At 43.3% G+C, this 27,092-nt stretch overlaps 1 pseudogene; it reads right to left on the reverse strand.

The window, feature by feature from the left end:
- Nucleotides 1–10,212: 10,212 nt before the first annotated feature.
- The window catches only part of LOC131414631 (peroxynitrite isomerase THAP4-like), a 42,650-nt pseudogene continuing 25,770 nt past the window's right edge, over nucleotides 10,213–27,092 (reverse strand).

Below are 27,092 nucleotides of genomic sequence, written 5' to 3' on the forward strand. Positions count from 1 at the left end.
AAAGCAGTGCAGAAACCAATGAAATTGAAAATAGGAAAACAATAAAGAAAATCAACAAAACCAAACGTTGCTTTTTTGGAAAAGATCAATAACACTGATAAATCCTAGCCCAGTTAACTAAGAAAAAATAAAGAGACAAGACACAAATTACCAATACCATATATAAAAGAGAGTCATCACTACTAATCCCATAAGCATTAAAATGTTAATAAAGGGATACTATGAAGGACTCTATTCCCACAAATCGGATAACTTAGGTGAAATGGACAAATTCATTAAAAGACACAGACTATCAAAATTCACACAAGAAGAAACAGATAATATGAATAGGCTTATATCTATTAAAGAAATTGAATCAATAATTAATAACCTTCCAAAACAGAAAGTACCATGACTAGGTGTGTTTATCAGTGAATTCTACCAAACATTTCAGGAAGAGAGTTTACCTATTCTCTACAGTCTCTTCTACAAGGTAGAAGCAGGGGGAATACTTCCTAATTAATGCTATGAGGCCATCATTACCCTAAGACCAAAGCCAGACAAAGACATTACAAGAAAGGAAGACTACAGACAAATATCTCTCATGAACATAGATGCAAAAATCCTCAACAAGCATTAGCAAATTGAATCCAACAATGTAAAAAAAAAAGAATTATATACCATGACCAAGTGGCTTTGTTACAGGTATGCAAGGCTGATTCAGTACTCTAAAATCAATTAATGTAATCCATCACACCAACAGACTAAAGAAGAAACATCACATGATCATATCAATAGATGCAGAAAACATATTTGACAAAATCTAACACCCATTCATGATAACAACTTTCAAAAACTAGGAATAAAGGGGAACATCCTCAACTTGATAAAGAACATCTATTTAAAAAACCCTACAGCTAACATCATACTTAATGGTGAGAAACTCAAAGTTTTTCTCCTGAGAGCAGGAACTAGGATGCAAGGATGCCCCTCTCACCACTCATATCAAACACTGTACTGGAAGTCCTAGTTGATGCAAGAAGAGGAAAAAAAGGGAAAAAATTATAAGATTGAAAGAGGAAGAAAAACTGTCTTGGTTTGCAGATGATGTGACTTTCTATGCAGAAAATCCCAGAGAATCGACAAAAATCCTCATGGAAGTAATAAGCAGTTACAGCAAAGTTGCAGGATACAAGGTTAACATACAAATATCAATTGTTTTCCTATATACCAGAAATAAACAATTGGAATTTGAAATTAAAGACACAATAACATTCAAACTTGCACCAAAAAAAGAGAGAAATATTTAAATAATATTTATTTACTGTAAAATATTAAATATATTAATAACTATAACAAAATATATATATGATTTTGATGAAAAAAATGATAAAACTCTGATGAAAGAAATAAAAGGTCTAAATAAATGGATGGAAATACTCCATGTTCATGGATTGTAAGACTTAATATTGTTAAGATGTCAATTCTTCCCAACTTGATCTATAGATTCAACACAATACCAACCACAATCACAATAAGTCATTTTGTGCATGTCCACAAACTGATTCTAAAGTTTGTATGGAGAGGAAAAAGACCCAGAACAGTCACCATAATATTCATGGAAAAGAACAAAGATGGAGAACCCACAGTACCCTAGTTAGACTTACTAAAAAGCTACAATAATCAATACAGCTTGGTACTGACAAAAGAATAAATACATAGATCAATGGAAAACAACAGAGTCCAGAAATAGACCCACACAAATAAGGAAACTAATTTTTGACAAAGGAGCAAAGGCAATACAATAGAGAAAGAATAGTCCATTTAACAAACGGTGCTGGAACAACTGGATGACTATACAAAAAACAAACAAAAAAAGGAATCTAGACACAGACCTTACATCTTTCACAAAAACTGACTCAAAATCAACCACAGACCTAATATAAAGTGCAGAAGTACAAAACACCTTAGAAAAACATAGGGTAAAATCTCTATGACCTTGGATTTGGCAATGAGATTTTAGATACAACACCAAAAGTCAATCCATGTAGGAAAAAATTGGTAAGTTGGACTTAATTAAACTTTAAAATTTCTGTTCTGCTAAAGACACTCTTAAGAGAATAAAAAGACAGGCCAGGAAGAAAGACTCAGAGAAAATGTTTACAAAAAAAAAAAATGCTGTACCCGTCATCCTCCCCAGCTCCTCCTTGGGCCCAGCAGGCAACACATCTTCTTTGGCCCCTAGTTTTGGAAAAATCCATGTTGCTGACCCCTGTTTAGTTTTTTCCTACCATTTCTATTTCATACATTATCATACATTTAACAGGTAAAATGGACTGTGATGTTATTATACGTAGTAAATTAATGCAAGAAAGGACTTATACCCAAAAAACACAAAGAACTCATAACACTCAACAAGAAAATCAACCACCCAATTAAAAAATAGGCCAAACATCTTTGAAAAGATGAAACCACTGACAAACATTAAGCTAGATGGACTAAGAAAAGAAGAATCAAATGACTAAAAACAGAAATAAAAGTGGAGACATTACTACCAATTCTACAGAACCCAAAAAGATTCTAAAAGAGTACTATGAACAATCGTACACCCAAAAACTGGACAACCTAGATGAAATGGACAAGTTCCTAGAAACACAAATCTACCAAGACTAAATCACAAAGGAATAGAAAATCTGAATAAACCTATAACTAGTAAGGAGACTGAATCAGTAATCAAAAATCTCCTGGCAAAGAAAAGGCCAGGACCTGATGGCTTCACTGGTGAATTCTACCAAACATACCTAATATCACTTATTCTCCAACCTTTCCAAAAACATGAAGAGGAGGAAACACTTCCTAACTCATTCTATGAGGCCAACATAACCCTGAGACCAAAGCCAGAAAAAAAACACCGCAAGAAAAGAAAACTACAGGCCAATATTCCTTATGAACATTGATGCAAAAATCCTCGACAAAATACTAGCAAACTTAATTCAGCAGAGTATTAAAAGGATTACACACCTTGACCAAGTGGGTTTCATTCCTGGAATGCAAGGATTGTTCAACATACAAAAATCAATCAATGTGATATGCCGCTTCAACAAAAGGAAGCAAAAAAAACCGCTTGACAAAATTATACATCCTCTCGTGATAACACACTCGATTAAGGAGGAATAGGAGTAAACTACCTCACCATGAAAAAAAGTCACATGAAACACCCACAACAAATATAATACTTGATACTGGAAGACTGAAAGCCCTTCCTCTAAGACCACAAACTAGGAAAGATGCCCGCTTTCACCACTTCTGTTCCACACAGTACTGGAAGTTCCAGCCAGAGCCATTAGGCAAGCAAAGGAAAGAAAAGGCTTCCAAACTGGAGAGGAAGAAGCAAAATTATCTCTGTTTGCAGATGATATGATTTCATATGTAGAAAATCCTAAACACTCCACAAAAAAGGTTAGAGCTAATACATGAATTCAGCAAAGTAGCAAGATACAAAGTCAACACTCAAAATAAGTTGCATTTCTATACACAACACAATCTCTATGAACTATCTGAAAAGGAAATTACAAAAACTACTCTTTACGATAGCATAAAAAAATACTTATGAATTAACTTAACCAAGAAGGTGAAAGATTTGCACAATAAAAGCCCAAAATATTTCAGAAAGAAATTAAAGATTTACACAAATGGAAATACATTGTGTGCTCGTGGATTGGAAGGATTGTTAAAGTGGCAATATTACCCAGAGCAATCTGCAGATTCAATTTAAGCCGTATCAAAATCCCAATGATTTTTCTGCAGAAATAGAAAAACCCATCCTAAAATTCATATGGAACCACAAGGGACCTGGAATAGCCAAAACAATCCTGAAAACGAACAAAACTGAAAGACGCGCACTTCCTGATTTCAAAACTTACTGCAAAGCTACAGTAATCAAAACAGTGTGGTCTTGGCATAAAGACAGATATATACACCAATAGAGAGCCCAGAAATAAACCCTCACATACATGGTCAAATGATTTTTGACAAGGGTGCCAAGACCATTCAATGGAGAAAGGACAGTCTTTTCAACAAATGGTGCTGGGAAGACTGGATATAAATCTGCCAAAGAATGAAGTTGGACCCTCAGCTAACACCATATACAAAAATTAACTCAAAATGGATCAATGACCTAAATGTAAGGCCTAAAACAATAAAACGCTTAGAAGCAAACACTGGACTTGGCAATGATTTCTTGGATATGACAATAAAAGCACAGGTAGCAAAAGAAAAAACACAAAAATGGGACTTTATGAACATTTTTAAAATTGGTACATCGAAAGGCACTATCCACAGAGTAAAAAGGCACCCCAAAGAATGGGGAAAAGTATTCGCAAATCAAATTTTTGATAAGAGATTGATATCCAGAATGTAAAGAGAACTCCTAAACCTAAACAACAACAAAAAAAAGCCGATTCAAAAATCAGCAAAGGACTAGAATAGACATTTCTCCAAAAGAGATGTACACATGGCCAATAAGCACATGAAAACATGCTCAATATCACTAATCATTAGGGAAATGCCAATCAAAATTACAATAAGATAACACCTCCCAGCCATTAAGATAGCCGTTATGCAAAAAAAAGAAAACAACAAGTGCTGGGAGGAGGCAGAGAAATCGGAACCCTTGTACATCATTAATGTAAAATGTAAAATGGTGCAGGCACTATGGAAAACAGAATGGAAGTTCCTCAAAAAATTAAACATTCAATGACCATATGACCCAGCAATTCCACTTCTGAGTACATATCCAAAAGAAAAGCAGGGTCTCAAAGAGATATCTGGACACCCATGTTCAAAGCAGCATTATTCACAACAGCTAAAACATGGAAGCAACCCAAGTGTCCATCAACGGATGAAGGGATAAACAAAATGTGGTATATATATATACAAAGGAATACTATTCAGCCTTAAAAAGGAATCAAATTCTGCAATATGCTACAACATGGATCAAACTTGAGGACATTGTGCTAAGTGAAATAAGCAAGTCACAAAAAGACAAATACTGTATGATTCCACTTATATGAGGTTCTTAGAGGAGTCAGAATCATAAAGTTAGAAAGCAGAGTGGTGGCTGCCAAGGTCTGGGAGTAGGGGCGAACGGAGAGTTATTGTTTAATAGGTACAGAGTTTCAGATCCACAAGGGTGATGGGGATGGATGGTGGTGATGGCTGCACAACAATGTGAATGTATTGAATACCACTGATGTTTATACTTAAAAACAGATTACAAGGTACATTTTTTGCTATGTGCATTTTAAGTCAATATTAAAAAAAATAAGAAATGAGTTATCAAGCCACAAAAAGACATAGAGGAAGCTTAAATAGATATTGCTACGTGAAAGAAGCCAACCTGAAAAGGTTACATACTCTATTCTATAGTATCCACATATTCCAAATATATGCCATTCTAGACAAGGCAAAACTATAGAAACAATATAAAGATGAGTCGTTGCCTGGGGTTGGGAAGGAAGAAAAGAACAGACAGAGCACAGAGATTTTTAGGGCCATCCAACTATTCCGTAGGATACTGTAACGGTGAATCCAGGAGATCATGCATTTGTCAAAATCCAAGTACAGACAGTGAAGCGTACTGTAAACTATGGACTTCGTTAATAGCAACGTATCGATGTTGGTTCACCGCTTGTGATGCATGAACCATGCTAACACAAGTGGTAATGCAAGATGTTAATAACAGGGGCGACTGTGTGGGGAGGAGGAAGAAATTCTCTGTACTATCTGCTGCATTTTTCTGTCAATGTAAACCTTTCCTTAAAAATCACTCTATTAATTAACAAACAATCAATGGAAGGTAGGGATTGGGTAGAAATATAGAAGAAACAAGAATCTCAGAATACTGATAAATGTTGAAGCGGGAGGATAGGGACGTGCGCTTATTATACTTTTCTACTCAATTGAGTATGTTCAAGATTTTCCACAATAAAACGTTTTTAAAACTCCAGATTAACTCAAGAATCGTATGTACAATGAAGAAACGAGAAGAAAACAGATGTTTGAAGCAAGTATTCGCTGAGTCCACTGAGAGAATATGGATTCACACTGGATAGAGTGAACGTCCTGGTTACATCGGGAAGGTTCAGAGCTCGGGAAGCAAGGTGGGGGGCGGCGTGGTGGGGAAGCGACAAGGAGATACTGAACCCGGAAAAATGTTCATCCTCACTGGTCCACAGGAATGCCAACAATGGACCCTGCTAGAAATGGCCCGTGTTTAAAACAACATGACACCTGGAGTCACAGCGGGCTCAGGGAGAGAACACCATGTCCTGTGAGAATGCCCATCACTACCGGCTTTCCGGAGGGCAAACCTCCCAAACCCTAGAACCCGCAGGCGCACTGGCCCCGCAGCTCTGTGGTAGGGAATCTGTCCAAAAGTAAAGCGATTGACTAAAGGTAATGGACTGAAGAAATATGTGTATAGCCTGTTCAACATAAAATCCCTAAAAATGTCCAGAAGATTCCTTGACTGATGAATGAATTCATAACGGCACTGGGAACCATCAAGAGAGCAGACACCTTGAGGAAGACATCAAAGAGAGCCAACAGGTGGAGACCACAGAGCCCAGTGGGGTTCTGGGTGAGCCTTGTAGACCAAGCCAGGGTGTCCTCTCTCCCTCCTACTGCTCCCACTGCTGCTCTCCTAACACCTGTTGCATCCCCCCTCTACTCCCAGCCAGTGACCAGCCTCACACTCCGGGGACCACAGGAGCAGAGGCACAGGTATTCCTTTCCACCAGCTCAGCATCTGTCCCCTTGCTCTCTGCCCGCTCCCTAGGGGGGAAAGCCCAGCCCTGCACCTCCCCAGGGCTCAGCACTCTCCTCCCTGGCCCTCACAGCTCCTCCTCTCCATCCCGGCCCACCCACAGCTCAGACACCTGCTCCCTTGTCTCCACCATTCACATGAAACTCTCCCTTGAAGCCATGTTCCCTTTTGGCTACTGTCCAATTTTCCAACTCCCTTTCAGGGCTAAATCTCCTAAACAAAGTGCCTCATCCCCAGCACCACCCCCTAAAGCCCCCGTTCACCCACTCTAGACCCAGCACCACTGCCACCACTCCAAGGAGACTGCAGTCACCAGTGACTCCATGTGGCCAAGTCCAGCCATCTTTTCTCCATTCTGATCAGAGATGTATCTAGCTCAGCTGAGGACCTCCTTTCTGCAATACCCTTTTCCCCTCCTGGCTCCCATGACCCCATGTTCTGCCTTTTCAGTCTCCTTTCCTGGACCCTCTTCAGCTGCACCTCTACGAACACTGCCTGCCCCTAGGCTAGGCCCCAGCACTTCTCTAGACACACAGTTTCTCCAGGAAACCTCATTCAGTTCCATGGCTGTAAACACCACTCTGCATCCCGCACTCTGCAGACACACAGATGCAACTTGAAGAGCTTGGGAGCTGACTCTCTGGCATCAGCACCTAAGGAGTATCTCAAACTCGATTCCTCTCAAAATTTTACTGTCATTCGAGTTCCACAAAAGTCATTAAGTATTTATGAAAAAGAGGAAACACTGGATACAATAAATAGAGGGTATTATGCAAAGTGAAATAAGTCAGAGGGAGAAGGTCAAATACCGTATGATTTCCTTCATTAAGTAGTAGATAATAACAACAATAAACAAACACATAGAGACAGAGATTGGATTGGTGGTTACCAGAGGGGAAGCGGGGAGGGAGGAGGGTGAAAGGGATAATTCAGTACATGTGTGTGGTGATGGGTTGTAATTAGTATTTGGGTGGTGAACATGATGTGATCTATGCAGAAATAGATGTATAATGATGTACACCTGAAATTTTTACAATGTTATAAACCAATGTTAACTGCAATAAACAAAAAATTAAAAAAAAATAGTGGTGAATAAATTAACCAATAGAATGCATATTTACATCTAATTGCGGCTGCTTGAGGGGGAAAAGAAGAATATAGAACTAAGATCACAGACAGTCTCCACCTGGGGAGTGAGGGTGAGGGGCTGGCAGTGTACAACACAGGAACTGATCAACACTAAGCATTTACAGAAAGACAGGCTTAAATGGTTATTTTTAAAAGCTGAAAGACATCCACTAGGAGAACAGAAAAAGAAACAATGAGAAAGCCTAACAAATTAAAAATAAAATAAACTGGAAGGCAAAAATACCAACGTATCAACAATCATAATTGCAAATGGATTAAATTACTCTATAAAAAGACAGAAGCTCTCAGATCGAGTTCAAATATAGCTATAAGATAAAGGGATATAAAAAGGTTGAAAATAAGGAGATAAAGAAAAGAGTGTCAATGGGACAAAAAGGGGTTTTCTGTGTTGATAACAGTCAGGAACACTTATGCATCTAACAACATGGTCTTGAAACACAAAGCAAAACTAGACACACAAACAGGAAGACACAGGCACCTCCAGAATCACAGGGAGACCTACCTTTCCTCTCTTAGAAATCAACAGAGGGAGTGATACAGTGAGTTAGGAGACAGATCTGCTCACTCACACAAATAAGCCAGATCCAGCCTCAGCCTGAGGGAGAGCAGTGTAAGGAACTGCTGGAGAGGATACATTCTTCTCAACCACAATGAAACAGTCACCAGAATGGATGGTGTATTAAGCCACAACGAAATATCAAAAGATTCTAAAAAGCAGATATCTTTAAGTGACCATGTTACTTAAAGCAATGGAGCTTAAAGCAATAAAATTAGAGAATAATTACAAAACAATTAGCTCCCCTCCCCCAATCTATCAAACTTGAAAATCTCTCCACACTCTTCTAAATAACTCAGGTGAAAGAGGGAGTCGACTGAAATTACAAACTATTTAGAAATGAACAGAAATGAGGGCAGCACACGGCACATCCATGGTGTGAGGCGAAAGGGACAGGAGAAGGGACACAGCCTTGACTGCAGGGATCAGGAAATAGAAACTGCACACGAAGAAGCTAAGCACTTCCCTCCAGGAGAAAAAAGCAGAAAGAAGTGAGGATTCATGAGGTAGAAACAACAGTGAAGACCTGATCAATGGAGTAAAGGGCTGGCTGTCGGGAAGGACCTGTAATAGTGACAAACGTTGGGAAGTCTGACCAATAGGAACAGAGGAAGGTACCCAGAAGTAACGTCAAGTATGAGAAACCGCAAAAAAGCTGTAACACGATGGGGGAATATAGTGGACAATTGACCAGGACATCAGTGGTCCTCACCTGGAGCTGTTCTTCCCTCAGGGTGCATTTGGAAACACACAGGATGGGTTTTGGTTTTTGTTTCTATTTTGGGCTGTGCTAATGGTTGTTGACCTGGAGGCCCAGAAGGTCCTGAGCAGCCTGTCACACAAGAGCCTTTTCCACCTGAAGTGTTACTTAACGTCCTACAAGACAAACATTGACCCAGATCCAATGAACAACGTGGTAGGGAAATGTTTTCCATGTATAGATAACAGGCAAAAGATACTATCCTCAATATGTAAAGAAGATCTAGAAACCAATTTTTGCAAGCACTAAACAGTAAAATATGAAGAAAAGCAGAAACATAGCCATAAAAAAATATGTAAGAGCATAGAAAATGATCTAAGAGATAACACGCCAAATTTTACTAGCAACAAGGAATAAAAGTTGGAATAAAAGTGGGGGGATTTTCCCCACTTCTGTAATGGGGAAACATATTTCTGCAGTGTTTTAATTTTTACAAAAGAGAATGTATTCTACTTGAACAGACGTTTAAAATTTGAAAGAAATTATTATTAATGTTCAAAATGACTTAACTTTGAGGATGTTCATTAAAACACGAATGGAAAGAACCTCCTCATGACTTTAAGACTCTCCTGTAACTTTTCTAATAGTTTACTGTGTCTATTTTATTTCACATTTAGATCCTAACTCATTTGGAGTTTATGTTGTGCGCGGTATGCAATAGAGCTGACTTTCCCCCGATCAAGTGGAAAACCAACTGTCCAGGCACCGCTCACTGGGTAGTTCTGGCTTTCCCAGCTGACCTGAAATGCCTCCTTTCCCACCAGCTAGACCCCGACAGCTACAGATGCCTCTCGAGTGCCCTGGACCGAGGGAGGTAAGCTCTCCAGCCTGGGATCCCTGTCTACAAGGCACGGCTACTATCAGAGCCTTCTCCCAAGAGAGCAGGGAGGATGTGACACACAGAAGTGCTCAGGGGCCCTCAGCCACACAGCAAGAAACCCCTCATAGCGACCGGGCGGGGCGAGCCACCAGGCTCTGGTACTGACCCTGGCAGGGGGGCAGCAGGCTGCTCAGGGAGGGGAAGCTCACTGTCTTCAGCTCGTCCAGCTTCTCCTGTAGCTTGGACGCCTGCTGTCTGAGCACTGACCCTCTGCCGCAAGGTCTTCGGCTCTCCATTCTTTGCCACCTGCCCCTGCAGGCAGCACCCCTGGCTCTTGTTCTGCCCAGAGCAGAAGCAGTAGGAGTGCTGCGAGTCAGGAGTCTGCAGGTCCCCGACGCTGACAGGATGACCGTGGTGATGGACATGGGGCTGCATCACTGGGCTCACTCTGCAGATTCCACAGCTGGCGTCGGGCTGACGTGTCAGAGGGACAGAGGGGCTCTGGGGGGCTTCTGCGGCATCACTCTGAGTGATAAAGTCTGGGGGCTCTGGGCCAAGCCCTTGTCTGGCCCCAGGCTGGTCCCCCTGCAACCAGGCTCCACGTATCTCTCCAACCTCTTTCGTTCGACAGGCTCTTGGGGATGCACCTCTCCGGATTGTGTTTGGAGAAGAAAATTCTATTAGGAAGGAAGCAAGCCGATAAATTTGCATGCCCCAGATCCTGGGGGTGGGAGAGAAAGTCATCTGAGGAAACCCCACTCTTATCTAGCTGGCCCCATAGGGGAAGGTGCTGAGCTCATCGCCAGGATCCACAGTAGAGGTGTTTGCTTCTCCCTGGCTGCCTGAGGCTGTGATGGCCACACCATCTCCTGAGTTCCTTCCAGAGAGTGCTGTGCCCTCTCCCGACCGGCGCCTCCTGGGCGGCCCTCGGTGCAGTTTCACCCTGCAGAGCGGCTCGCTTCAACTTGTAGCACTCTGGCTTGTCCATCAGGTTTTCACCTGAGGACGACGATGAACCTGCAGCTCCCTTCTCTTCTGCTTCACTCGAATGTCCCCTCAGGCCCCCCAAGGCCCCCCAAGGCCTTTCTGGTGTCCTTTCTCCTGGTGTGGCATCAGGTAAAAGATGGAGGGCACGGCCATGGACTTGAGCAGGCAGTGCTGATCCTCCAGCCTTTTGGAGAAGCTGTCTTTGGCAAAATGTTCACTACAGAGGAAAGAATACCTGGTGGGGGTCCAGTTACCCCTCTGAACAGCTTTTAACCACTGGATGAGACGTTTTGAGGTCTTCGGGGGGAACCTGCAGGACAAATAACACAGTAATTAGAAAGACATAATTAAACAACTTTCCCTAAAATGATCTACTATAAAAGCAAAACAAGTGTTTTTGCAAATACCCAGACCTGTATTGACTTCCACATTTAAAACCCAAGTAAAGATTGAAGGAACACCTTCTACTTGCAAGTTATTACTGGAATGGAAAGATGCAGGACCCACTGCCTACCCTTAAGGAGCTTACAGTCTGCAGGGCAGATAAGGAAGGTGAGGAACTCCTCCTACATGTGCTCAAGGCATACAGATGCTCAGACACATGGCACAGGATGGCATCAAGACCACAGGACAGGCTTCAGGAAGCCCCAGAAACAGCTCCTAGAAGCTCACAGCTGACCAACCGTCCTGCTGTGCTGGGGATGCAGGATTTTGGTGCTAAAAACGGGATGGTTGGTCCCCCTATTTAGAAGCCAGGCCAGGTGTCAGCCAGCAGAGCTTCCCAGACACTCAGCATGGCGTCTGGCGCCTGCTGTGGCTCAAGCAGCTGAGGATGGGCAACCAGCTCTAAGAGGGGGTCAGACTCAAAAGCTGTAGGTCTGTGTTCCTACTGTACTTCCACTATCAGGGGTAAAACAGCTCCCTTTAAGACACAACCAGCCCCTGGAAGATACTGAGCAACATACTGAATATTCCTTTCTTCTCATTAAGGTAAGATTTCTATTGAGATGGAACTGAGCACATGGGGGTGGGGGTGGTCACTCCACAGGGCTCTCTGCTCCATCTGCGGTCATCTAACCCACCTGAGGCCGCTGTGGACCAGGACCTGGGTGGATACTAGCTCCTCAGGAACTTCTAAGTAACATGACCTTCTAAACTTTCTCCATGCTTTCTGAGCCCATCTCCCAAACACCTCCCCCCCAATTCCCACCTCCTTGGCCCCCTACCACGTTAGACCATTATGAATGCCAAGAGCAGCCTGCCTCATTTTCAGACACAGTAACCAAATTTTGGGGACACAAGCTCTAAAAGAAACTGTCCAGAAAGCTCAGTGGCTGACCTCTGGAAATACTCCAATATTACCAGTTCTTTTGATAGACGGGAACAACATGAGACTCAGAACAAACCACTGTAAACTTCCAATAAGACTATAAATGACAAGCGTCATTCAGGTCTTTAAAACTTAACACCCTGCAACATCAAACAGAAGTATCTGCGAGGGGGTCTTTCACGTCAAGTCCCTTCAGTTCACTGTCCTGGCACCTTCAGTGTAGAAGTCCACAGAAAGGGACTCGCTGAAATAGCTGAATTCCAGAAGCCCTCAGGAAGGCGCCAGGCCAGAGGGAAGCCAAACCCCTTGCCCTGTCCGGGGCCAACTTCCTCGGGGGCCCAGGAGGAAGTGGGAAAGGCGCCCCTCCCGCGAGTCCGCAGGGTCAGCCTCTCCAGGAGGCGTGGGCCGTGCCCTGCTCCCCGCAGGATGCTGTCAGGATCCGCTCCAGGCCTCACCTCTATGGGCAGAGCTACCTTTCCCCGGAACCGCCAGATCCTTCTAGTCACAGAGCATCTGGGAGCCCGTGGTAACCCAGGTACAAGTTGCATTTGCTCAGCCACAGTCCTGATGGCAGAGATCAAGGCGGGCTCCCAGGATCAAAGGAGCGGAGAAGTCAGAGCAAACGCAGGAGGACAGCTGACCAAAAGAGGAGCGTTTCCGGAACACACTGTTTCTGGAAATTGTCAGCACCAACTTGAGTGAGGGGAGCTTCAGGTGGCCGCGGGGTGGTGGTGAGAGGGTGGTGGAGGCCCTAAGGTGGAAGCCGGGCGGCCTCCAGGTGGGCTCAGGGTGCGCGCGGGAGTGACCGCCGGTGGCCACGGCGACGCGAGGAGCCCGGGCCAGAGACGCCAGCCAGGGCCAAGGTCACACAGCGCCCGGGCGCTGGCTCATTCGCGGGACCGGCCCCGAGGCCCGGCGCCCCAAGTGAGGCCGCCTCGGGCCGGCCGCGCGGCGTCAGTTTCCCCGCGGGGCCCAGCGGGCGGGGCCGTGGCCGGCGGGCAGCCCGGCGCCCGGCGGAGGGAGGGGCGGCTTGTCCCCCTGCCCTGCCGGTCGGCTCAGTTCGCGGCCCGCAGCCCGTCACCACCTCGGGGTTTGGGCCCCTAGCGGGACCCCCCAGGGGTGCGGCGGCGGCGACTGGGCGGCGGGACGTGGGGGCCGCCGTCCGGCAAGATGGCGGCGCCCAGCCGCGTCGGCGCGGGAAGACGGGGCGCGGAGGGAGCCGGGAGGGGCGGCCGCGGGGGGCGCTCGCCCGGCGCCGCGGCCCGGGACGTCCCGGGGGCTTGGGCGCAGGGCGGCGGCCGGGGCGGGGCCCTCGGGCGGGGCGAGGCCGGCGCGGGGCTCACGGTCGGGATCGGCGGGTCCCGGCGCTTTTCCAGGCCGCCCGCAGCGCCCGGCGACCCCCGCCAGGCCCAGGCCGCGGCGACGAGAAGGGACAGCGCGGCGGCGGGACGCGCTCGGGCGGAGCGCGTCTTGAAAGGGCTTCTGCCTCCCCCGCCGGGAGGGAAGACGGGCAAGCTCTCTTGGTTCTGTTGGGGGCTGAGGGGAGACGCTCCAACACTCACAGCACACGCAGTTGTGTTGTTTCATTCACTGACCAACAGATCATCCAGGCGCTTTTCGGGGGGCGGGGGTGGGGTGTTGGCCCATCCTCTTATGCTGCTCCTCCAGAGGGGACAGTTCCGGAATTTTTGATGCAAGATGTTGTGGCTCTTGGTCCAGTAGCCTTGAAAGCGTTGTTACACGCGCTCTCTTTTTCATCCCACAACAGTTTTGGTTCTTTCATTCCTTGTAGGGAGTGATTTCCTTCAAGAACCCCTCCTCCGTCCAGGAAGTCTTTCCCCTGATTTAATTCCACCTGTCATCCTGGGTGGCAGTGTTCTTCCTTCGGTTTTCTCTTCCTGGCAGCTGCAACATCAATTGACTGAAATCCCAGTTTGTAAACTGTAACGTAGGCATGTTCGCCCAAGATTTCAACGGTCTGTGGCATCTCTTCACTTAAATGTGTTAGGTGGCTGGAGGAAACAGTAGCCCTGACTCCCAAAGGAGCGTGTTAACCAGACGGATTTTCTGTGAAGTTTGTTTTAAAACAAGAAAGTATCAGGGGCTGTTGTACTGTTCGCAGGGGCATAGGGTGGGAGAAGGAACACAATTATTTACTTATCCACTTTCTTTGAAGTTCTTACTGCTTGCATACCTATGACCATTCTTCGGAGAGACTTGGTTAAGGTGAAAAGCACAGTTTAATGTTGGTCATACTACCTTCAGTGTGAAAATCTCATGTTCAAGTTAGGATGATCCCCTATGGGACACGGAAGGCTGCTTCAAAGTAGAAAAGGTGGAAGACCTCTGTTGATGCTGATAAGAATACATATGATATCTGTAGGGTGTGCTGGGGAATTTCTTTTCTAATGTGATGCTGTACATATGTCCTTTTAGGGACGATTAATGGACCAGCCTCCACTGATCCCTGGAGTCCTTACAGATTCAGCCTTCCTTGACCAAGTGTTAGGCAGTTCCTGGTTGTTTTTATACTCATCTGTTCAAGGAACTGCATGTATTTTGGAGTGCAAAGTTTGCCTCAGGCATTGTTCTAGACCCTGGGGCTAGAGAAGTGAAGAGACAACAGCTGTGCCCCGGCTGACATGACATGACACCGTGTGGAAGAGTGGGATGTGGGAGAGTGATGTGGGCCGAGCAAGAGGAGGCTGGAGTTGTGGCCAGGATGGCCAGGAAAGGTCTCACTGCGGAGGAGCGTTTTATGTAAGACACGAAAGCAGTGCAGGAGGAAGGGCAAGTGGCGTGCTCTGGGAGCAGCAATAGGCCAGTGTGACCAGGGTACAGCAGGTGGGGTGAGGGAACCAGGAGCTGAAGACAGAGGGGTGAGTTGGGCCCAGTCCTGGGGCCTCGTTGGGTCATAGTGCGGAGTGGGTGTCTATTCTCAATGAGATGGTGACCCTTTGGAAGGTTTTGAGAGCAGGAGTAACGTGACTGAACGTATGTTTAGCAGACTCGCTCTGGCTGCTCTTGAGAACATACCACAGAGCATGGCAGAAGCAAGGAGACCAATTAGGAGGCTGTTGCAATAAGCCAGGCAAGAGGCCTTGAGGCTCAGGTCAGGGTGGGGAGGGTGAATTCCGGGTGTGTTTGAAGGTCCAGACCTTAGGACTGTGTACAGGTTGGAAGTGTGAGGGCGGGGTTGCAGAGGGAGGAGTTGAAGCTGGAGGGAGGTTTAGGGCCTGAGCTCAGAAACTCAGGTGGGGAAGACTTGGGGAGATCCTGCTTAGTGGGAGCTGATGGAGTTTGGTTTTGTAGGCGCTGACTGTGAGGTGCCTGTTAGACACCTGTGTTGTGATGTCCAGGGAGCCTTTGGGTCTCCGGGCCTGGAGCTCAGGGAGTAGGCCTGGACTAGAGGTAGGAGTGTGCGGGAGGCCACTTTGGATGAGGGTCTGAGTGTGGGAGGAAAGAGAAGGACCAGGGAGGGGGGCCCAGGGCTGCCGGCATGTGGAGGTCTGGAAGGTGGCAGTCAGACCACGGGCTGGTTGTCTTCTTCACGGGGCCACGAGCGCTGTGTCAAAACACACTCTCAGTTCAAGGAACTGGCTGGTGCCAGCACTTAAATAGCCGCACTGTCCATTCCTTGAGGACAGAGCCAGTATCTTATGCCTGCATCTCCAGTGCTTCACATCGTGTCTGGCACTTGGTAATCAGAGGAGCAGAAACTGAATTAATAGTCACTTGCATATCCCTGTACTGTAGGAACTTCAGTTTGTAGAGCTTGTGCATAATGCAAATCCAGTGTGTGAGTGTGAGCGTGAGTGGATGAGAGGGCTGCTCACTACCGGGCGGTGGGTTTAATGTGGACCTTCTGTCCAGTGTGTTCACTAAAGCAGGTTTCCAATTTTCTGATGTAGCTCAAGTTCTGGGTTCTTTTCTTTTCCTTCTATCTTTCTTTTCTTTCTTCCATTCAGAACTGAACCACCAGCATCTTTATATAAACTATTAGGGATTTTAAAACATAACTACTTGCAAACCTGTTATCTTAAATATAAGTGTTTTCTAAAGAAAGGGAGAGAGCCCTTCTTTTGATTTTATTTATAAAGTATAGGATCTCAGAAAATATAAGAAGTGCTTTGGGGAAGTGTCTTGAAACGTGATGCAGTACAGTAAGCTCTAAAAGAATCTAATGGTTCACGTTTCTGTGGTTCTCCCTGGTTGAATTACAGTGTGATTGGTACCAAGTGGAGAGAAGTTGGTTACATTCATTGAGCACAATCCCCTACTTTTCCAGGTATCAGATCAATAATGTTAAGTCCAACCATTGTCTTCTAACGGAATTACATACTATTTCCACTTCCTCTTCAGGTGTGCTCAGGGACATCCCAGGGAAGAAGATGTGGGAAATCAAGCGACTGGGACCCAGGTGACCAAAGGGGGAAAACGCTTCTAACAGGGCCTCTTTCTTCAGGTGGACGGTGCCTGTCCATCTTGCTTCTCCTGCGTGTCGTCATATTTCCAATTTAACTCATTGCCTGGAGACTGGCGTTCTTTTCAAGGTTTGAGTCCTTTTAACTCAGGAGGTATGTGAACTGCTTCATAAGTGATAAGACATCGCGTGTAGAGATGATGAAACTACAATGAGGGCAGTCCACAGAGGGGTGCCCTCTCTGGGAGAAATACGGAGGCTCTGGCATCAAGCCGCAGTGGAGCTGGTCAGTCTGAGAGCAGCGAGTCGGTACAGGGACCTTGGAGAGTGGACTCTCATGCTGGTCAATCTGTGCACATGTTAGTGACTGAGAACTTTCGTTTCAAAGCAGACAAGTATTGGTTTTTCTCTTTAATGTTTTCTGAACTGTTGTTCCGTAACGTTTTCTGTTCTGCAGAGGTATTAGTACATATTTTGGAGAAATTGATTCTGGTGATAAAACAAAACTGGTTTTTTGTTTGGGGGAGGGTGATTCAGTTTCATCTTATAAGTCTCGAGGCCTGAACGCATATGACAGAGAGGAGGAGGAGGTGCTCAAAACCAGGGTCAGGTGCTGCGCACGTTGCTGGAGCCTGGCCCCTGTCCCGTCTTCCCACTCCACCGGGCAGAGCCGGCAGCTTTGCCCATTTCATGGGTGAGGAGACTGAGGCTTCGAGAAGTTAAGTTACGTGTCCTACAGCTAGCAAGTGGGCCCTCTGTCTCCAAAAACAAATCTTAATAGAAATTAGGAAGTTGAACGTTAGAAGTGAGTGTATTTAGAAGCATGCCTCCTTCCTCCATTAGAAGGTAAGATCCGGACAGTCAGGGAGCCTGGCGGTCTGGTCCAGGCACCTCAGCCTGCGCTGAGTGAGCAGTGCCTCGGTCCGAGGGAGCTGTGAGGGGCCCTCGGCCTGTGGCATTTCAGGCTCCGGGAAGGACAGGTCGGTCCTGTCCTCCAGTGCAGGTGGGACGGTGCAGAGCCACTGACGGCCAGTCAAGACTGTGATGGCGGCACAGGGGTGAGGGGTCCTGCGCTTGCGCTTCTGGTCAGAATTGCTGCTGGTCCGTGGGACTCTTCGTGCTCAGTTTCCAGGGTAAGAGCCTAAGGACACTGATCCGGCCTGTGACGTGGCGCGGATGGCTGGCTCCTGCTCTCTAAACGCAGTCCTGTCTCTTGTGAGGAATGGCCTTGGATTCAGTTTTAGTGAAGTAACTCACATGTTGTGTCAGTTTCCTTTCCTGTTCATGTTGCACGAGGTGCTGCACCTCAGTGTGGTGACAGAATGTGGAGACTGTATCTCCTTCGACACTGCGCCATCATTGTGTCACTCATTTCAGTGACTCCCAGAGGGAAGACGCGGAAACGTGTTGCCTTCAAGAACACCCTGGTGAGGAGCATCACTGTGTCGATGAGGGTCAAGTGACAGATGGTCAGTTCAGTGAGCTCATTCGGCCTGTGATCCAGAAGGGCTGTGAAGATGTGGAAGAGAAGGAGGAATATGTTGGCAGTGAGTCCGATGGCCGCTTGGGAGAAAATGGCATTTCTTAATGGTAACATAAATGGAAAGTGATGATCTTAATGGAAAAGAAGAAACATGTTTTATAGTCTGAAAAAATAAACAAAAGATCTCCCCTCTTCCGTGTTATTCATTCCATAATCAAAATAATCACTCCCCCCATCATTTTAATTTCACCAATTTATTCTTGATTGACCCTATCTCATTTAAATTCTTAAAAATACAGTCTCAATATTAGTTTATACACCAAATAATTAACATATATCACATACCAACACATCCACAATCATATATGTATAGGGTGCACATTATCTATACTACTAGGGTATTGGGACTCACCGTTCTGAGTGTGAATATTAAATGAAAGAATGCAGAAAGTAAACAAATGCTTTCTAAACAGTGATGTTCGTATAAAATGAAATCAGTAGCTCGAAGAGACATCTGTGCTTCCAAATTCATGGCAATATTATTCACAATACCTAAGATATGGAAACAACCTAAACATCTGTTCACAGATGAATGGATAAAGACATTGTAGTGTGTCTATATACATTGGAATATTATTCAACCTTTAAAAAGAAAATCCTGCGATTTCCAACGACATGCATAAACCTGGAGGATATTATGTTAAGTGAAATAAGCCAGACACAGAAGACAAATACTGCATGATCCCACTTCTATGTGGAATCTAAAAAAGTTGAATACATGAGAGCAGAGAGTAGAGTGGTGGTTACCTGGGGGGCTGCGGGGGGAGGCGTGGAAAATGGGGAGATGTTGGTTAAGGGGAACAAGGTTGCAGTTATGTATGATAAATAAGTCTAAAATAATACTGTGTTATACACTGGAAATTTGCTAAGAGTGTAGATTTCAGGTGTTCTCACCATACAAAAAAAGTGGTAACAATGTAAGGAGAAATGTTAATATATGTTAATTAGCTTGATTGTAGTAGTCATTTCACTATGCGTATGTATGTCAAAACATCATGCTGTAAACCTTAAATATACACAATTTTTATTAAAAAACAAATCATGAGTGTTTGTACAAATGAACATTTTATGCTAATGGGGAAAAAATTACCAAAAAACTTTGGAAAAAAAATATTCCTTTGAGCCTATCCCACATCACATCACTCTGATGCTTTTTCTTTTTGGTCCTTCTTCCACATTTGAGTAGTCTGTGATTACATGGGATGGTTCCCGCCCTATCCTAAAGTCAGCTGATTATCGACCTTCACTGCATCGGCACCTGAACTCCTTTGTGTCATATTACCTAAGACTGTATTCCCACAGTGTGGGATTGAGATGCGGACATCTTTATAAGAAGTGTATCTCCTCGAAATGATCCTAGCTCTCTCCCAGTAGAGTTTCCATACAGAGACCCCTTATGGAAACTCTCTTCATCTCAGCAGAGGATTGCTAAAATCCTGATCTCAATTTTCAAGAGAACAAACAAAAAAATGTTTCTGGACTTTATGACATTCAGGAGGTTGCATCACAGTGTTCACATGGCACTTCACATCTTGAGACTTCACTTAAAACTGGGATACCCTGCCAGGCCTCGTAAAGATACTTAGGTCTCCATTACTAAAGATGCCTCCGCTTATGTCTTAATCACGAAATATCTGTAACAGAATCCTTTGTGAAATATCACTGAATGGTTTTGAAATTACTTTCTCATGTTATTTGCCCTGGATGCAGGCATCATAATTTGATCAAATTAATTCAATCCAGGGCTTAGAAAAATTCAGCTGTATCATGCTGTGCAAAGGAAATCCCCACAATTCCTCTCTTCCTCTTCTGAGATGAAAGAGTATTCAGTTATGTTTTTAAGATCATTTGTAAACACAGTGGCCCATAAATATAAATGTGAAAAACAATGCAGTTAATTTAATAGTATTATTGGCTCAAACTCAGAAAATCACAGCTGAGGCAGAACATTGATCTAAAACCACCTGATAGAAACGAATTTATAAAGGAGACATTTCATAGTTGAGTAAATGCTTTTTACTCTTTCTCCCAAAGCTTAATCTAGTAAAGGGACATATTTGCGTCATTGCCATAACCAAACAACCAGCGGTTCTCACAGGCAAACGTCTGCGCCCACACACACTTTGGTTCTGCTGCCGCGTCACACTCAGGAGAAGCACCAGGGTAATACTGACTCGGAGGCACAATGGTCTCCACATCTAAGGATCACGTTAATCCCAGGACAAGTAATCAAATATTTGGGAATCACCAACAATATATGGGGAATTATTTAATAACTGTGTCTGAAACATTTTATTAATATTCTACATACAGTTTAAGCCATTACCTAAACATATAGGGAAAATATTGGGTAAAGTAACATGGATAATTTTAATGTTTTCTTCTCTCACCCCATGGAATGTCTGTCTCACTGCTTCTAATTCATGCCTGCACTCTGAAATTGCCGCACTGAGAAGGAGTGTATCTGCTGGATCACCATGGGCATCCTTCTCCATGAGGCTCTTGAGGGCCCTGGTGCTGAGCCTGATGTGAGAGGACTATGATTCTCAAGGACTGGGGTTAACAGATCAAGTACAGTCAGTTAAATATGAATTTCAGGCAAATAGTTACTATACATAGTAATATACTACAAATAATTAATATCTTTAATACCCCCAGGTAGTGCATACAAATATTACAGGCAAACATTACACAGTTATACTAAAATGTTATTTGTTGTCTTTCCAAATTTTAAACTTAACTGTGTGCGCTGTATTTTCATTTGGTGAATCTGGCAACCTCAACATGAAATATTCATGGGATCTGAAAACGTGGTGCAGACCTTGGAGAAGTGGAATAGAAGAAAAATTCATAGAGGCCATGTAGTTTGGTCTGAGTGTAAAGGAGACTTGGGTCCTAACCGATACCTTAGAAACTTAGCAGTTTGATTGCACATCTCAGCGTTCACTGTGAGAAGTGATGACCAGCTTGTCCTGGGGCTGAGAGTGAAGCCCCTGAGCACTCTCAGAAGACAGAAAATGCAGCTCAAGTTCACTCTCATCAGACTGCCTTCACTTTTGGCTATTCGCACTATTATTGGCCCCAAAGTATAAGCCTAATCATGGACAATGGTGGGGGAAATAACACCATTAAAGGCACAGGGAATAGAAGACTGGTCATGAAGTCTAAGAGCTTAGACCAGATGCCTGAAGAAGAGAAGGACTGTAATCAAAGGAAGAAGCCATTAACAAAACCCAAGTGCTATTTTGCATTAGACAATATACTATTTTTGAGAAAAAATGTTGGATGAAGCCTATTTCTTCATCTATATAATAATATCTAATGTTTAGTGTTGTGTTATTTTATGATGGATATCTTTTTAATGTAGTTCTTTGCCTAGCATATAGTTAAGTGAAATCTAGATCACAAAATAATATCCTGTGGGTTTTTTATTATTGTATGAATAAAAAGTGTTATTTTCCTTATAGGTTTTACCATATTCTATGAAAAGCATTGTAAAACCCATGACTGGTCAATGACAGCATACAGCTCTTGTGAGAATTACAGGTGACCTGGTTGGGGAACCAGGGGTTGGTTGGGTCAGAGGCAATAGTTCGCAACTTTAGAAACACACCTGGCAATATCAGAAAGGAAATTACCTTTCCCAGCTAGATCAGTGCCATGAAAAGCCTTTGTGAAATGTACAAATGTAAACAGAATCATGATGGTAAGTTCCAGATACCATTGAAAACCTGAAATGCACCCACTGTTCTTTGGCAATTGAACTTCATGTAGGGTGCAGCTGGAAGCAAAGTGCTTGCTACTGAGGGTATTCATAATCCCAGGACATTTAATTCTTGGCTTAAACGGGGAAAACATGGGCAGGGGACATGTTGCTGCAGAAGTAGGAGTCAGGAAAACACTGGACGGGCTCAAACACAAATCCTGTGTTATCTATTTCTGGAAACTTTAAAATCCTGTCTGCAGTGTGTTTTTCTGACCATGGAAACCAAACCGATCTGAGCAAAAATGTGACACTTTTTCTCATAAAGGATTGCAAGATCTTTTACCACTGTGACCCTGTGCATCACAGTCATGAGGAGATCACAACTTGTTGTTTCAAATGTTGTTTCAGGAAGGAAATGGAGAGCATGTTTTCTGTGCTCCAAGAACTCTCTTCAGGTTAGTCAAGGCCCATTGTCTCTGACATCTTCCCTCCTTTACATGAGATGCAGGGGCTTAACATGAGTTATTTTAAGAAAAACTTAAAATTCTCCAGTGTTCAGGAACATACAAGTTTTCTACTGATCAAGTTTCTTGAGGTTTTGATGCAGTTGAGAGCCACAGACAATCCCTGTCATCATCATTTTGTTCCTTTCTGTTTTCAACAGCATCTTGGTTCCATCCTCACTGTCTTCCATTTTAAAGACACACAGACACTAGAAGACTCGATGCAAACAATGTTAACTTGTTAATTTAAATGACTAAATTGAAATTTACTTATCATTTTTGTGAATATATGTCTTATTGAGCTAATTACAATTTAAAACTTTCAGAGGAAACAGCAGAGAGAGTAAATTTTGAGGATAGTTTTTTATAAGTTTTTTTTATATTTATAAATTATATTTAGAAATTTTTATAATTATAAGTGAATGCTATGTCATTCAAGTTTACAAATTATGATTCTCTCATCACTAAGCAATCTCACTCAAGCTAATCTACAGAGCATTTTATAAGTTGTAGTCCATTTAAATAACACAAAATATTAAACAACTTATTTTAAGAAAATATTTGATATCATGCTGAGTGCTACCATGCTTCCATTTCTGTAAGTTAGTCATTAACCGTACAGAGATTAGACATGCAACAGAAAGTGACGTTTCCAGATAGTTTTGAGGTAACAACAACAACAAAAGGAATCCCTCTGTTAACAATTACTATAATGGAATAAACATACTATTCTTTATCGTCATCTGCTAAACTCTCACTATTGTGTAACGTAGAAAATCTCGTGTTTAATCACATTATTGTAAACAGCCAAAGTTTTAGAAATATGCTAAAGTGTCGTCCAAGTTTAAAAAAAGGAAGTAAGACTAAATCATCCTGGATTACCTCAGACTCGCTGTGTCTTAAAAGGTTAAATTTTCCATAAATGCATAAAATAATTTGTTTCTGAACTAATTTATTAAAATGATAAATATTCAAATAAAATTGCAATTCAAAATAACATCATAAAATTACAAACTTCCTTCTACAAATTATAAATTATTGTGATCTTAATATTAATGAAATTTATGTTTCATCTGGAAATACTTACTGATTAGTTATGATTCAGTGAGATATAAAACCAAAATTATGAGAAGAGAATTATCCTAACACATCACTGAGAAAATCCTACCTCGCCCCACCACCCGCCTAGGGTCTTGAGCACTCGCTGTTCATGAAGCTGAGACATAGACACTCACCCAGCTGAGCCTTTGGAATTATCCTGGGCGTGAACTGTGGACCCAAGACATAGTCATAAGAAAGGGATGCTGTCAGCTCATCTCTCTCCAGGCCCATGATTGTCGTGTCACCTGTAGGATCAGGAGATCTGGCCTTGAGATTGATGGAAAGGAGAGCCACCAAAGAGAAAACTGAACCAAACTAATTCCTTGAAAACAGCAGACAAGGAACAGCTGGCTTTCAAACTTTTCCACATGTGAGCTCATTTTCCTAGGTCATCTTGGCCTGGTGGGTTGTGTGGTCTCAGTCCTTGTCTACATAACAGAAGTCAAACAATAATCCTACCTTCAAAAGGACTTTTTTTCATATTTATTTCCATGTCAGATTATCCAATGTATCTTCACTGATACAAAAGATTCCTGGTGGCCTTCACATATGTCCCTGGATTTCAGGGCCACATCTGCACTATCCACCACTTTTGTGGGAATGAGGAAAGTGCCCCTCCCCCAGACCTATGTAGGTGAAGGGCTTTTACTCCAGAGGACACAGCCTGAGTGAGGGCACCTGGCGTGGAAGCAGATGCAGGCTCCTTTGCACCCCTACACCTCCACCTGTTGGGCAGGTGCATTTTGGGAGGACAGAAAGGACACCTTCCTTCAAGCAGCACTGAGGGTTGGCATATGCACTATCCTTCTCCGGGTGACTTATTTCTACATGGACATCCAGGCTCCCAGGTTATATGTTCTCCCACACCCATCCCCCAATCTCCTCTGCTGTTTCTACTCATAGGGCTGTTTTATTTCACACTCAGAATTAGAGAACCCAATCCTCAGCAACTGCCAGATTTTATTAGTTTTTGTGACACCCATCCACCTGTCATCTGTTATAATGAACTGTAACTTTAACCTTAACCTTAATCATGACTACCATGTCTGTGGCACTATCTTAATCAAATACCACCTGATGTCAAAGTAGTGACTTTTCTCCCCACTCAACCTATGGATCTAGCCCAAGGCACCAGATTTAATCATGTTTGGATTCAGCCTGGTGTACGCTCATGTCCCATCTTTGATTGTCTAACAAATAAATTGTCCATTTGGCTGCAGTCAGGGTCACCTACTCCCCAGGCTTCTACTGCATTCTGTTAGAATTCTCCCTGCTATCTCCAGCCCAGTCCAATATACCATCACCTGCCATCACTACAAAATCGTGGCTCAGTTCAGTCACTTTCCTAGGTCTTGATTTGTGTGTCTTCTTGGAAGCTTTTCAGCTCCTTGTTTATCATCTTTTTGTCCAATGCTCAAAGAAAAAAACTATTGACCAAGGATTCTATAACTAGAAAAGCTATCTATTAAAAATAAAGGTGAGATGAAGACATTCCAGATAAATAAAAACTGAGATAATTTTTTGCTAGCACATACAAGAAATAGTAAAAGTTATTCAGACTGAAGGAGACTGGGCTCAGATAATAATATGAACGCACATAAAAAGACAAAGGCACTAATAAATGTAATTATAAGACACTATCAATGAATATTTGTTTTCTTAACTGATTTAAAAAGCAATTTTAGGGGCCGGCCCAGTGGCGCAAGCGGTTAAGTGCACGCGCTCCACTTCAGCAGCCTGGAGTTCACTGGTTCGGATCCTGGGCGTGCACCGACGCACCGCTTGTTAAGCCATGCTGTGGCGGCATCCCATATAAAAAAATAGTAGAGGAAGATGGGCATGGATGTTAGCCCAGGGCCAATCTTCCTCAAGGAAAAAAGGGGAGGATTGGCATCAGATGTTACCTCAGGGCTAGTCCTCCTCACAAAAAAAAGAAAAGCAATTTTATCAAAACATGTCAGTAAGTGTACATTGGGGGGCACAGGCATTTAAGAAATCTGTGCAAATCACTAGTTGACCACTAAGCTCATGGAATGTAGACTTCAATGGACATACATGACAAAGCATACAGTGTTTACAAAAAGAAGTTAGAAAACAAACAAACAACTGCAACCCACAATAAGTAGCAAGAAAATCCCAAGGAAGGGAGATAATCTGATTTCCAAAGTTACTACATTATAATATTCAAAATGTCCAATTTCCAAAATATCTACAAACTACGCAAATAAGTAAGAAAGTATGGTCCATTTATAAAAGAAATAAAGGTAACAGTTGCTTGTGAAGTCCAAACATTCAGCTTTAAAATTTTTATATGAAGTGCCATCAATATACTCAAACAGCTAAAGGAAATCGTGGACAACAAATCAGGAGAATGTATTCTCATCAAATAGAGAATACCCATAGAGATAGAAATTATAAAAAAGGAACCAAAAAAATGCTGAAGCTGAAAAATACATTAACTGAAATGAAAACTTCACCAAAGGGTTCAACAGCAGATTTGAGCAGACAGAAGAAAGAATCAGCAAACTTGAAGGTAGGTCAACTTTAAATATCCCATCTGACTAGCAGAGAGGAAAACGACTGAAGAAAAAGGAGCATGGCCTAACATACCTCTGGCTGCCCATCAGGTGTACCAACACAGACATTATGGGAGTCTCAGAAGAAGAGGAAAGAGGGAAAATTTCAGAAGGACAATTTGAACAAATAACGGCTGAAAGCTTCTCATGTTTGAAAGTCATGAATCTGCACATCCAAGAATCTCAACAAGCTGCAAGTAGCATAAACAAAAGAGATCCACACTGAGACACGTTATAATCAAACTGTCAAGAGCCAAGACAAACAGAAAATTTTGAAAAAAGTAAGAGGGAAGCAATTCATCATGTGCAAGGCATCCACAGTAAGATTATATCAGCCAATTTCTCATCAGAAACCATTTAGTCCAACTCATAGAGACAGAGATTGGATTGATGGTTACCAGAGGGGAAGGGGGGAGGGAGGAGGGCGAAAGGGATAATTCGGCACATGTGTGTGGTGATGGGTTGTAACTAGTATTTGGCTGGTGAACATGATGTAATCTATGCAGAAATAGAAATATAATGATGTACACCTGAAATTTATACAATGTTATAAACCACTGTCACTGCAATAAACAAAAAGTTAAAAAAAAAAAAACCATGTAGTCCAGGAGACAGCAGGGTGACAATGTGTTGAAAGGAAACATTATCAACCAGGAGTTCTATGAGGGAAAACCGTCCTTCAAAAATAAGGAGAAATTAAGATATTTCCAGATAAAATCTTCAAGAGTTTTTCACTAATAGACCTGTGCTACCAGAAGTGCTAAAGGGTTTCCTTTGGGTTGAAATGAAGGGACACAAGACAGTTACTCAAAGTCATGTTTAAAAAATAACAT

This window comes from Diceros bicornis, chromosome 15, assembly GCF_020826845.1.
Source record: "Diceros bicornis minor isolate mBicDic1 chromosome 15, mDicBic1.mat.cur, whole genome shotgun sequence".
Taxonomy (NCBI): Eukaryota; Metazoa; Chordata; class Mammalia; order Perissodactyla; family Rhinocerotidae; genus Diceros; species Diceros bicornis.